General features: G+C 41.3%; 1 long non-coding RNA gene across 2 annotated transcripts in view; it reads left to right on the forward strand.

Annotated features, from left to right (window-relative positions):
• The window catches only part of LOC308673790, a 46,511-nt gene continuing 34,190 nt past the window's right edge, over window positions 1-12,321 (forward strand). For both annotated transcript variants that reach the window (XR_014027741.1, XR_014027742.1), the window contains exon 1: window positions 1-54. This is a non-coding gene — a long non-coding RNA (uncharacterized lncRNA). The remainder of the gene's footprint in view (window positions 55-12,321) is intronic.

A 12,321-nucleotide genomic window follows, 5' to 3' on the forward strand; every position in this document is an offset into this window, starting at 1 on the left:
CTCAGAACGGAGTTCCGGCACCTTTTTTGGATGGAACCTTGTAGGGTAGGCAAGGTGGGTTGTATGACATGTGTGAGTTCCGGCACCTTTTTCTTTTACATAAAAAAGCACTGGTTTCTAAACAGAAAACAGTTCAGTTGCTAGAATTCCTGTAATTTTGTCTCAGTCAAGCCAGGTAAAGAGAATGCTGAGAGCATCATGACTGAAAACAAACCATAATGAAGAGCCTGAACATATAGGTTCTTTGACCCACCATAACAAACATTTATATGACAGAAATGATGGACAAGGCCTTTTTGGTGGGGATCAGGATCTTTGAAACTTCTTCACCCAAGAATTTAACCTGGATGCTTGGCTTCAAAGTTGTGAAGGCCATTTTGTTTGTCGAACCTAGCTCTCTTTTAGAAAGTTAGTGCTGTTCTGTTCCTCTTGTGATGCAGGTTCTTGTGGCAAAATGAGCCTATGTCAGTCAGATACATGCATTGCTTTTATTTTCTCTCCTAATAGAAACAAAGGTTGGGTAATAAAGAGTCTTATTTGTGATATTTTTCTTTTTTGTGGGTGCCTTCAAATCAGTGTTGTTTCCTGGTGACTGCCTGGACAGGTCCCTGCTATTTTCTTGGCATTATTTTGTTGAAAGAAAAAACTTCATCAGGGTCCAGTCCAAGGCAGGAATAACCAAAATGGAGAATGCTTTAGAAAGAAGGCTGTAGTTTATTGAAGAGCAGAGCCAGACAGAAATGTGGCTCTGGGAAAGCTGACCACATGTAGCTGGGAGCGGTGGGTTTTGATACCTTCTTGGGCTTTTGTGTTTGGAGTTGTTCCTGTGGCATGAACTTTGACATGAGGTTCAGTGTGCCTTTCTGGCATTCTAATCATGGTGGACGTTAATCCTATTATGTCCGAAAGGTCATGTCCTGCTTCCCTGTGGCTGTGGCTGATGGCTACGTCCTGTGTTGGATTTTTGGGGTGAGGGGTTGTTGGTTCTAGGGATCTTTGTCTTTCTAATCCTATCAGCTCTAAGCTTCCTGGCTCCGGCCTTTCTGAAAGGATTATCAGATCTGCATTTCTACAAACCTGGTTTCTGCTTGGGGCAGAGAGACTTGGGGGTGGGTGGGATTTCTGCCTTTAAGATCCTTTCGGGAAACATAATATCCTGCTTTTTTAATATTCCCCAAAATATTTCCTTCTCTGGGGGTGGGGGTGGTGCTGTCTCCCCACAATTTCAAAACTGTTTTGCCACTGCCTCCTTCCTAGGGCTGAGAGAGAGTGGCTGGACCACGGTTGGCTGGTTTTGTGCCTAAGGCAGGATTTGAACTCACGGCTTCTTGGTTTCTAGCCTGGTGCCTTCACCATTGCATCCAATTGACTCTGTGTCTCCTATTTGTGTTAGGCTTAGCATTACTTTCAGATGCAGGGGAAGGGGGCGAATGCTTTCGGACATGCAAGATTCCGTTTCTATAGCCTTAAAATAAATCTAGTATTATACTGATGGTTTTAGTTGCCTGTCTGGATTAGGTTTGACATCAGTTTTCTTGGAACCAGAACTCTTAAGATGCCGTTGGAGCTAAACTGGAAAGAAGTGGCTTGGAAAAGGTGACATTCTTTAGCTTGTTCAAACCTTACAACAAACCTGAGACCAACCTGTGATGATTATTTGCAGATTTCAGCTCTGGTTCTTGTGGTTCAAGCAAGCAGAGTTGATTTGGGATGTTACAGAACCAGGATTCCAAGCAAGTCTTATCATGGTTATGCCTCTTTGTGACTCTATTCCACCAAGATGGCACATTCTAAAAACCAACCGCAGCAGAAGAAACAGCAACGACAACGGCAAAAGGGGAAGAAAAAAAAAGGTGTTTCTCACAGGAGCAATTAGAGTGAGGCTGATGATACATCTTGCTGTATGTAAAAAAAAACCAACAAAACACTTATTGCTTCCCCTTGCCTCCAAAGAATGCCACACGCAACACTTGCAAGAGCAGGATGCCCTGACTCAGAGACATTACCCACTGATGAGCAGTGCTGATAAAGACGGAAAATTGAGACTGTCATTTGGTGAATTTTTTTGATAAGCTATTGTCCTCAAAGGAAAGGAAACTGTGTGTGCATGGACACCAGAGAGCATTTGAGCCTCTTTAGAGCCCATAATTGGGCTGAGTGAAAGACCTAGGGAATACTGCCTACGTTTAGTGAGTAGATGGCTCTTCAGATGGGGAAGAGAATTGCGTAATGTTTCTGAAATTCTAATTCGGTATTATTTCACACCAAACTTGGAAGAGTAAACTAGTGTGGCTTTTCTACTTGAAATACATAGATGTAACTGAGTTTCCACTCTGCTTCTCTTTAGACATTTAAGCTAGGTGTGTACAACCGGGTGGGACTAGCATAACTAGGTTTCAGTTGATCACAAGATGGCAGTTAAGAGATACAGAAATCTCTAGCGCTGGTTCAGATTTTTGCAACCCAGATTTACTAGCCCTAAAAATAGATTTGACATCTTGTGGGAACTCAACCACTGACTTCGTACTTTGTGAAACAGGCCCTTGTATCAAGCCTTAATGTGATTCATTTGCTTGGATACAAGATGTTATGGGCACAACAATTGTGCTTTGTTAATTCAGGTTAAAGTTTAGCATATTTGCTATGCACCAACCCATAGTTTGTTTAATTACCATTCACTGCATCAACCAGCTGGCTAAGTTCACTCAGAATGCCCCAAATCTCTAACCTCACCAAGTGTCTGAATCATACCACATAAGGAGCCACCAAACAGCCAATTACAATTTCATTTAATGTGTTGTGCAAAGTGAGCCACGGGCTCATTAACTTCTTGACTTGGTGTACTTATTACATTAAGCAGTATTTTGTTTGACTGTGGTTTATTGATCAAGCATAATTATCTGGGGTCACACAACACACTACTAAGCCATAAAGCCAAATATACGTAGCACAAGAATTCCAGACTATAGCTTCCAACAGCTCTGGCTAGAGAAGACAAATGTAGATTTCTTTTTTCTACCAAAGGCTGCATTTCTTTGGGAATGATCTGCAGGGGATGTCTGTAGATCATTTAATAATAGATGGAACTTAGAGTGGCTATTCTTTTGACTCTTTGCTCCTTCCTTCCTTCCTTCCTTCCTTCCTTCCTTCCTTCCTTCCTTCCTTCCTTCCTTCCTTCCTTCCTTCCTTCTTTCCATCCATCCATCCATCCATCCTTCCATCTTTCTATCCTATCTTGGTCATACATTACAGGCTGAGCCAGATGCCTTGCACCCCCTCCCCAGTTTGACTACAAAGACCTCTGCAATGTTTGTCATTTAACTTGACATAGCCACCCACCTCACATATGTGACTCTGGGCAGCTTAGAAACAAATAAAACAAAGACAACAAGAAGGAGGATAGGATGGTTCAACTATCTTAAAATAAGAAAAAAAAATACAACCCCCTCCCCCCATAAAGCATAGTTAAATTCATAAAACTCATAACCAAAATAATCCCTTTAATCAAAACAAATAGTGCAGCCACTGTACCAGCTCCACCATGTACCCAGGTCCCCAAGACCATAGGCAAAACCATGAATTCAGGACTTTGTGAAAAGCCAGCAGGATTGGGGCCAAGCTGATCTCCAGGGGATGATGTTCCATGGGTGCATGGCATAGCAGAAAAGTCTGTCTTCCTGAATCCCACCAGATAATGCTTCTAGGCTGATGGGACCTGCAACAGCCTCTTTTGTTGGACCTACTGGACAGGTAGATGTAATTAGAGTGAGGTGGTCCCTCAAAAAACTCAAGTTTGCATATGTCAACCCAACCACTTACTAAGTCATGGTTAGGACTTAGAGTGACTCTTGAGCAACAACCAGCCATGGTTATAATGATCCATCGCGTAGTGTGGTGGGTAAAGCCAGATGGCATGTTGGATTCCCTCCATTTTTTCAGTCTCCATTGCTTCCTCTCTCCTGGTTATCATAATCACAATACAGGTGAAAATGGCCTTCATAAATACTTGTGTAATGTTGGCTCTTTTCTTCCCACAGGCACACCTGTTGCCTGCCCATCCAATTCCCGATATTCTTTGATCAGGCTTAAAATGCCTGGCTGCTGAGACAGCCAACAGGTTGTGTGCTCCTCCGGCACGTTTTATTAATTGCAGCAGGCTCTGCACTTTATTAAAACCAGAGGTGTCCATTTCCCTTTTGGTTCTTCCTGATATATCCCTGTTGCAGATTCATTGGGCTCTGGAGGGAACCGGGATCCCCCTCCCAATTGCCTGTTTTTCTCTTTTTGTTAATTGCCAGCAGGAAACACTGCCTGCTCTGGGCTCGGGGTTAAATTAATTAGAAGCTGCGTTTGAAGGCAGGCAGTGGATGGTTGGGCAAGCAAGAACTTCGCTTATCGTAGCATGCAGAGCTTGCTGAATGATTGGGCCGGTATGTCCTTGCCATAAACAAAGATGTCATTACTGGCTAGTTTGAATTAGGCAGAGAGGCTGCAGAGGGAACTGGGCAGGCAGAGTGAGAAGACCAAAAAAAATATTCTTTCTTCTCATGCACAGGGAAGATATTTTTTCCCCAGCAAGGAGTCTTACACTCCCCGCTCCCAAAAAAAGCTGTTTTTCTGGAGAAGGTCTTCAAGGGCTGCAGCAGTGTCTGATGATAGGCTAAGGTCATCAAAGACACCAGGTCTAAAACTGGGATATGCAGGAGTTGAATGTGATTAAAAAAACAAAACCAAACCTAGACTGTTTGCATGATATTTTAGCTAAGCTAAAAAGTTCGCTTAATGGGCATGGGTCTGCACTACAGTTTGGCTGTCCTTGTCCTTTTTTTTTCCAACTATGTTATACAAGTTTGTGGTAGCTACCATCTTGTGTCAGGACTTCTTCTGGATTTGGGAAATGCCAAATGGATGTTGTTTTAGGTTGAAAACCAAAAACTTGGTGAAAGAACGGTAAGTGGCAAAGAGGCAGCATGGATGTCTGTAGGTGATACATGAACCTGGATTTTGGCTCAGTTGGCTGTGTGAATCTGCAGCTTAACATTTTGCATGTTATGCCAATCTGCCCAATGATTGGTTTCATTAGCAGACTACACCTGAAAGCTTGGTCACACAGGGTGACCACTTCTAGCTGTCCTTGGCTAATCTCAAAAAGCTAAGCAGGGCCAGATGTGGTTAATACTTACATGGGAGACCACTAGGAAATTCCAGAATAAGGAAGAATATGTCAGAAAAAGCTATTAGCATTCTACTTCTACACTGTTGCCAAAGGTTGGGAAAATATCACAAACTGGAGAAGGTGAACAAGGTGCAACTTTATTCCACATACAAAGACTGTGAGTATAGGAGAACAGGCAGAGCTGGAAGGCAGAGTTAAATGCACCATCAGTTTAGAATCCTTGTGTTCCTACAAGAGACCCAAGTCCAGCCCCTCCTTTGAATTCCACTGAGCCTTATCTAGTGTCAATTTAACGTTGACCATTAGTTGACTAAATTCTGTGCTTAAACTCAATAAATGATCCTGGCTCTTTGACAATGAGCATGCTTCACTTCTCCAAAAAGAAAGAAGTTCTTTGGATAGAAAGAAGACCAGAACATACACATTTAATTAATATGCATATAATTGAATATGGATACCCAAGTATGGTTGCATATATGTGATGTGCAAAGTGCTTTTCTAATAGATTGATTAACACTTGCTTTCTGTATAGACCTTCTTTTCTTATTTGCAGATATGGATCAGTTTTGGATTAAGGTGGTTGTGCCAACTCAGATGTTTCCTAGAATTTACTTCAGCAGATTTCTTCTGTCTAATACTTGCTTCTCTCTGCATAATCTGTTTATATGTTTCTGTTTATTAACCAAGATCTCCACATGGGAGAAGTCAAAAGAGGTCACATGGGATGGGTCCCAATGCAAGGAAGATTTTCTTTCTTTCTTTCTTTCTTTCTTTCTTTCTTTCTTTCTTTCTTTCTTTCTTTCTTTCTTTCTTTCTTTCTTTCTTTCTTTCTTTCTTTCTTTCTTTCTTTCTTTCTTTGAAATCCTTTCTAACACAATGTATGATAAAAGAATTACTTTGCCTCTCAGCCATCTTGGTCCATTGACTAGCCATCCTGAGCTCTCTTTCTTCTGTAATATTCAGAAATCACAGGACTCAGCTATTTTCAGATATGTCCTCCGGAGTTATCTGTGCTGGTTCTAGGATATCCAGGCCATCTGACCCGCAGTAAAGGGACAGGAGATCCTCAATCTGATAAGCAGTGCCAGACCTAATTGGTTGAGTTGATCCACTTCCCATGCATTCATAACTTCAGAGGAGTTCAGCTGATGTTATCACGTCACATCTCTTCATTAATCTTCCTTCCACTGAAATCTCTCTCCCTGTGACAAGACTGGAATAGAGAGAGCCTGTTGGTTACTCCTTGTTGCTGTTTGAAATCATGTCTGCCTTGTTAATAGTATAAATGGAACAGACAAGAAAATGAATGGGAGAGAAATTCATTTTCCAGACTTTGTTCAGCTCCACTTACTCCAGACACTAGTGAATTCCAGAAGAGCTTGTTCTTGATATTAAACACAGCTCTGTGCTCCAGAGAGGCTCAAATATCTTTATGAGGATCCAAAGATACATTCGTTCCCCATGTATTTTAAATGGTTTCTTTCTTGAAAAGGACAATGGCTGGGATTGTTGTGAGGAACGGATGTCTGCAGGGGATGACGGTGGTTTGTGAACTTTCCTGAATTATAGCTAATGCAGAATTCACACTGAGGTGTCACAACAGGAAGGTAATTTTATTAATTCCATTTTGTAGGAGAAGGCATGCTGTAGTTGGGAACAATACTCACTGGCAGGCAGATGTTCTCCTATATTCTTCTCAGCATCCTCTTCCTTCCTGGAGATAAGAGGGCTTCTGCCTGCCTTTTGCATTATCGCAATGAAATACTTCTCTTTCTTTCCACTCTTTATTTCCCTACATGTCATCTATCTGTATTTCAGTCATGCAGGGGAAAGTGTCTTTACTTCCCACATCTCCTTCACTACAATTAGCATAAGTATCTCTCGCCAATGAAGGCAAATATATATTTTCCAGGATAATGTTGCAGGATCCAATCTGGGTCAGTCACCGGGACCAGTAGTTTAGTCTTCTGAGCATTCAGACTCATGCTTGGAGTCCATCTTTGGAGAACTTCTCTCTCACCATAATGTGTTGGTGTCACATTTTGGTGAGTCACATTCTGGTGAAAGAGACGTTCCCTGAGGATGGGCTCCAGCACACGTCTGAAAGCTTGGAAGACTAAGCCTCTGGTAACCAACAAGGCAGAGGGGGCCAGGTTGTTCACCAGAGCACCAGAGGGAAGGATGAAAAACAATGGTTGGAAAGTGATCAAAGAGAGAAGCAACCTGGAACTAAGGAGAAACTTCCTGACAGTGAAGACAATCAACCAGTGGAACAGCTTCCCTCCAGACATCATGGGCACTCCATCATTGGAGATTTTTAAGAAGAGACTAGACATTCACTTGTCTGAGATGGTATAGGTTCTCTTGCTTGAGCAGGGGGCTGGACTAGAAGACCTCCAAGGTCCTATCCTATCCTATCCTATCCTATCCTATCCTATCCTATCCTATCCTATCCTATCCTATCCTATCCTATCCTATCCTATCCTATCCTATTCTATTCTATTCTATTCTATTCTATTCTATTCTATTCTATTCTATTCTATTCTATTCTATTCTATTCTATTCTATTCTATTCTATTCTATTCTAATATTCTATTCTATTCTATTCTATTCTATTCTATTCTATTCTATTCTATTCTATTCTATTCTATTCTATTCTATTCTATTCTATTCTATTCTATTCTATTCTATTCTATTCTATTCTATTCTATTCTCTATGCATGAAATGAGATATTTGAGAAAAGCTGCTGGCATGACCAGAAGAGATAAAATCAGAAATGGGACCATGAGATAAAGAATCCCAAAGCTACATACAAAAAAGAAGCAAATAAAGTGGCATATACAAAAGGCTTATACCAAAAGAGGAGAAGGCCAAAAAAACACGAGGCAGACCCAGAGGAAGATGGAGAGACAATATCAAAGACACGCTACAGCAACATCGATTAACAATGGTTGAGGCCACCAGAAAAGCAAGAACCAGGACTTTGTATCTCCCTCGATACCTGAAGTGGTAAAAGAGGAAGTAAAGAATAAGAAGATCTATGCATGAAGTAAGAGAAACAGACCATATACAAGATGTTTTTTTTTGGAAGGCTTGCCAAACTACCGGTAATATCCAAACTAATAGGAAGGAGCTGCATTGTTTGAGGTGTCATGAAAGCCCATCTGAAGTTTACTGGTAACATCTTGTTTAGCTCACTTAAGTAGGCTAAACATTTCTGCATCCGAATTCCCAGGAACCCTGTCAAGTTTACTTTGAAATTAAATCCTTATCTTGCTCATCCTCTAGAGAAATCAAAAAACAATGCACAGATACTTTTTTCTTTGAACCTTACAACAATCCAAAGAGTGTTTTCTGCCTAGACAATGAACCACAAATTAGCCAAACACATTTTTGCTCAGTGGCTTGTGAGATCTCTGCATGCAAGATTGGTTTATGGCTTGGTGCGTTGCTAGAAGTCAGAAAATGAAGTTAATTGGAGAAAAAATATATATATCAAGATTCAGGCAAATGTAGCCAGTTTTTTTTTTTGTTGCTTTTGGCTTTGGATTACGTGTAAACCCAATTATTAAAGTCTGGAAGCTGCATAAACAAGCTTGAGAAAATGCCCCAGAAGGAAATGCCAGGCTTGGGGAGTCTCTTATCAGTTGCAAAGGGAAGATTGAAGCCTCTTGCTGCAGAGCCAATGTCAGAAACCCCAGTCCAGAACAAGGCCACAGTTCAAGAATGCCTGTTTAAGAGATTAAAAAGTAGAATTTCCTCAGGAGGAGAGAACTACTGGATGGTAAAAGTTCCCCTCAACAACATTTCTTCAGGAATACTGTAGATTAACAAAAGCTGAGCCCTGGGCTAGAGAGGTTGCAGGGAACACAAGAGCTTAATAAGCAAAGCTGCTACATAACCATCTTACGCTCCTAGTCATTAAACAGTTTGTCTCCTTGGTTTTGTTTTCTCAGATCTCATGGATGTCTCTTGAAGCGATTCTTCTTTTTTCTCTGGATTTTGGACGGGTCTCTTCGCCACGGTGTTTTTCTTGTTTGTCTTTGTTCTCTCTAGCAGGAACCTTCAGTTGAGCAGAATGTACACGGTGTGTGGCTTGAATCAAAGTGGATGGATTGTTACCCCTTTATTGTCTATTGGCCTTGTAAATGCGCATGTGAAGTTAAGAGCCCTGGTGGCACAGTGGTTAGAGTGCAGTACTGCTGGCTACTTATGCTGACTGCCAGCTGCTTGGAGGTTGGCAGTTCGAGTCTCACCGTGCTTGAGGTTGACTCACCCTTCCATCCTTCCAAGGTCAGTAAAATGAGGACAATAGGCTGACTCTGTAAACCACTCAGAGAGAGCTGTAAAGCACTGTGAAGTGGTATATAAGTCTAAGTGCTATTGCTATTTACACAGGATCTAGGCTGAAATGTGTTTGGCTACCTTGTTGGCTTTGCAAATTCAAACAGTTGGCTTAGTTCAATTAACTGTGAGCTATTAGGTGTGTGAATACAGGGTAAGAGTCAGTTCTAATGTGGCAGATTTTAAAAATGGCTGGACCTGTCATTTTGATCTTCACTCTCCACTTCCAAATGGATTGGGTTGACAAAGTGCAATATCCAGTTTAAGATGTCCCAAAGGTGCTTTTTCAAAAGGCAACTGGGCTTTGTTTTTTCTTGCAGACGTTTTGCTTCTCATCCAAGAAGCTTCTTCAGTTCTGACTGAATGGTGGAGGTATGGAAGGAATGATATTCCTTGCAGTCAGCTGGTCATTAGCACTCTTTCTGAGAGTCATTGATGCCACTTAGAGGTTTATCTGTGCCCTCAGGGTCATCTGAATAGTGTAATGAGTCCAAAATCTCCATTGCCAAGCAAGGGAGATGTTAAGTGAGTTTTGCCCCATTTTATAACCTTTTCCCCCCACAGTTGTTAAGTGAATCACTGCAGTTGTTAAGTTAGTAACATGGTTGTTAAGTGAATCTGGCTTCCCCATTGACTTTGCTTGTCAGAAGGTTGCAAAAAGGGATCACATGACCCTGGGACTCTGCAACCTAAATACATACCTGTTGCCAAGTGTCTGAATTTTGATCATGTGACCAGGAGGATGCTGCTCCAGTCGTGTGAAAAACGGTCCTAAGTCACTTTTTTGAGCACCGTTGCATCTTTGAATAGTCATTAAACAAACTGTTGTAAGTCGAGCTCCCTGTATTGCAGCAACAAACTCCTAATTTCAGAGGTTACAATTTTGAGAAGACATTGGCTCCCTTTTCTAAGAGGGTGGATATGTGCTCATTTTTTTACAGCTTTTGGGAAGAAAGTAATAAAAAGTGAGATTAGTAACTGGTAAAATATAGAAGGCACGGACAATTATTATTGCCTGCAGACAGTTGCCATTTGCGAAACAATCAAACACGCACAACACATTTTGGTATGATAGATGGCCTTTTGGTATGATCTGATTAATGCACACAATGAGAGAAGAATAATTTGATGTCGGCTGGGGTCACGCAGCATATTTTGCTATAGTGTGGGTTATTTGGTTTTATTTACCATATTGTGTGAATCCAGATGTTGCGGTTTATATAATATGTATATAATGTTTTTAATGTAGGGGATTGTGACTTGTTCCATAAACTTCTGCCTTATCTTTCATCCTTCATGGATTAATCAATGACATTGTTGAACCTTTGAATAAATTCTAGCTCAGCTGTTGCGCAATGAAATTATAAGTCTCTTGACTTGCCCTTGAGAATCAAACTGTTTCCCTTCGCTGATTTTTGGGTTCTGCTATTTGTTCTTTTGTGCAGAGACTGGCTGTCCCTGTAGAATGCTTTGGTCTGTTGCTGCTGCTGAACAATAACCCAGATTCCATTGTATGGAGTCTTGTATGGGATGTTATAATAGTGTTGCCAGCGAAGATAAGACACAAGACCTGGGTTCATTTAGCAGACAAAGTTAAATTTGAAGAATGGAAGCACTGCTTCAAATTTCAAGTACCATATGAAGAGAATGAGATATTGTGGGTTTTAAACTATAGTTTTAGCAACAAATCTATGGCACTCTTGAGGGCCTGTCACAAAGAAGAGGGGATTGACTTATTCTCTAGGACAACAGAGAGCAGGACAAGAAGTAATGGGTGGAAGCTTGTCAAAGAGAGATAAAACCTTGAAGTAAGGAGAAATTTTCTGACAGAGCAATTAATCAATGGGATAGCTTGCCTCCTGGGATTGTGGTGCTCCATCACTGGAGGTTTTCAAAAACAGACTGGACACCTTTTTTTTGACTAGGATGGTATAAGATGTCTATCCTGAGCAGATGGTTGGACTAGAAGAACTCCAATATCCCTTAAACCCTATGGTTATTTCCAAATATGGTTGAACAAAGAATTCTCAGTAGCTCTTAGTGTTGACCAGGCTGGCTAATAGTGCTTGGATATATAGTTTAACAACTGAGGTTTCATCAAAATAAGCATAGTGAATTACCCATGGCTGGGAATAATACGATCAGAGTTGACAGCCCAAAAAAGCAAAAGGTTTTGGTTTTTGCATCTGTATTAGTGTTGTGTGATTCATTGTTCCTGACTAATACTTCTTTAAGGTTTGAAGTACTGATCTAACATCCAATCCTGTAAAGTGTCATTGCTCAGGATGGGCTGCACATAATGGACGGCATTTGACTTGTTTTGTGACAGCCACTTCTTAGAAGGGCATAAACAAAAAGCTTGGCATGAGCTAAGTTCATTGCCCAAATAAAAGGTGTTATGTATCCAGGTGAAGAGAACACATACACACTTACATAGCAGTCACCACCAGGGGGCGTTGAACTGTAACTGTTTTGGCGGGAACCCAGTTTCGGCGGGAAACAGGTTCAAACCGATTGGCCGGCTGCCCACCTGGCCAGGTATAAAAGGAGGGCAGGTAACCCCTAGTCCCCAGTACAGTCACTTCCACCTAATAAAGATCTGCCATGCTGTACTCATCGTCTCGGCGTCCTTCCTGCTCTCCAGAACCCACTACATAATAAAAGGCATGTAGAAACCATCTGTCCTGCCCCAAAGTGATTCGCTTCTAGAAGCAGATGGGAGAAAGAGAAGCAAGAACTGAATCTTGATTTCACTATAAATGTGCTTTACATTTGGGATACGTTTTATGTATGGCTTTCT

The sequence above is a fragment of the Vipera berus genome (genome assembly GCF_964194415.1).
Source record: "Vipera berus genome assembly, chromosome: 12".
In the NCBI taxonomy this organism is placed as follows: Eukaryota; Metazoa; Chordata; class Lepidosauria; order Squamata; family Viperidae; genus Vipera; species Vipera berus.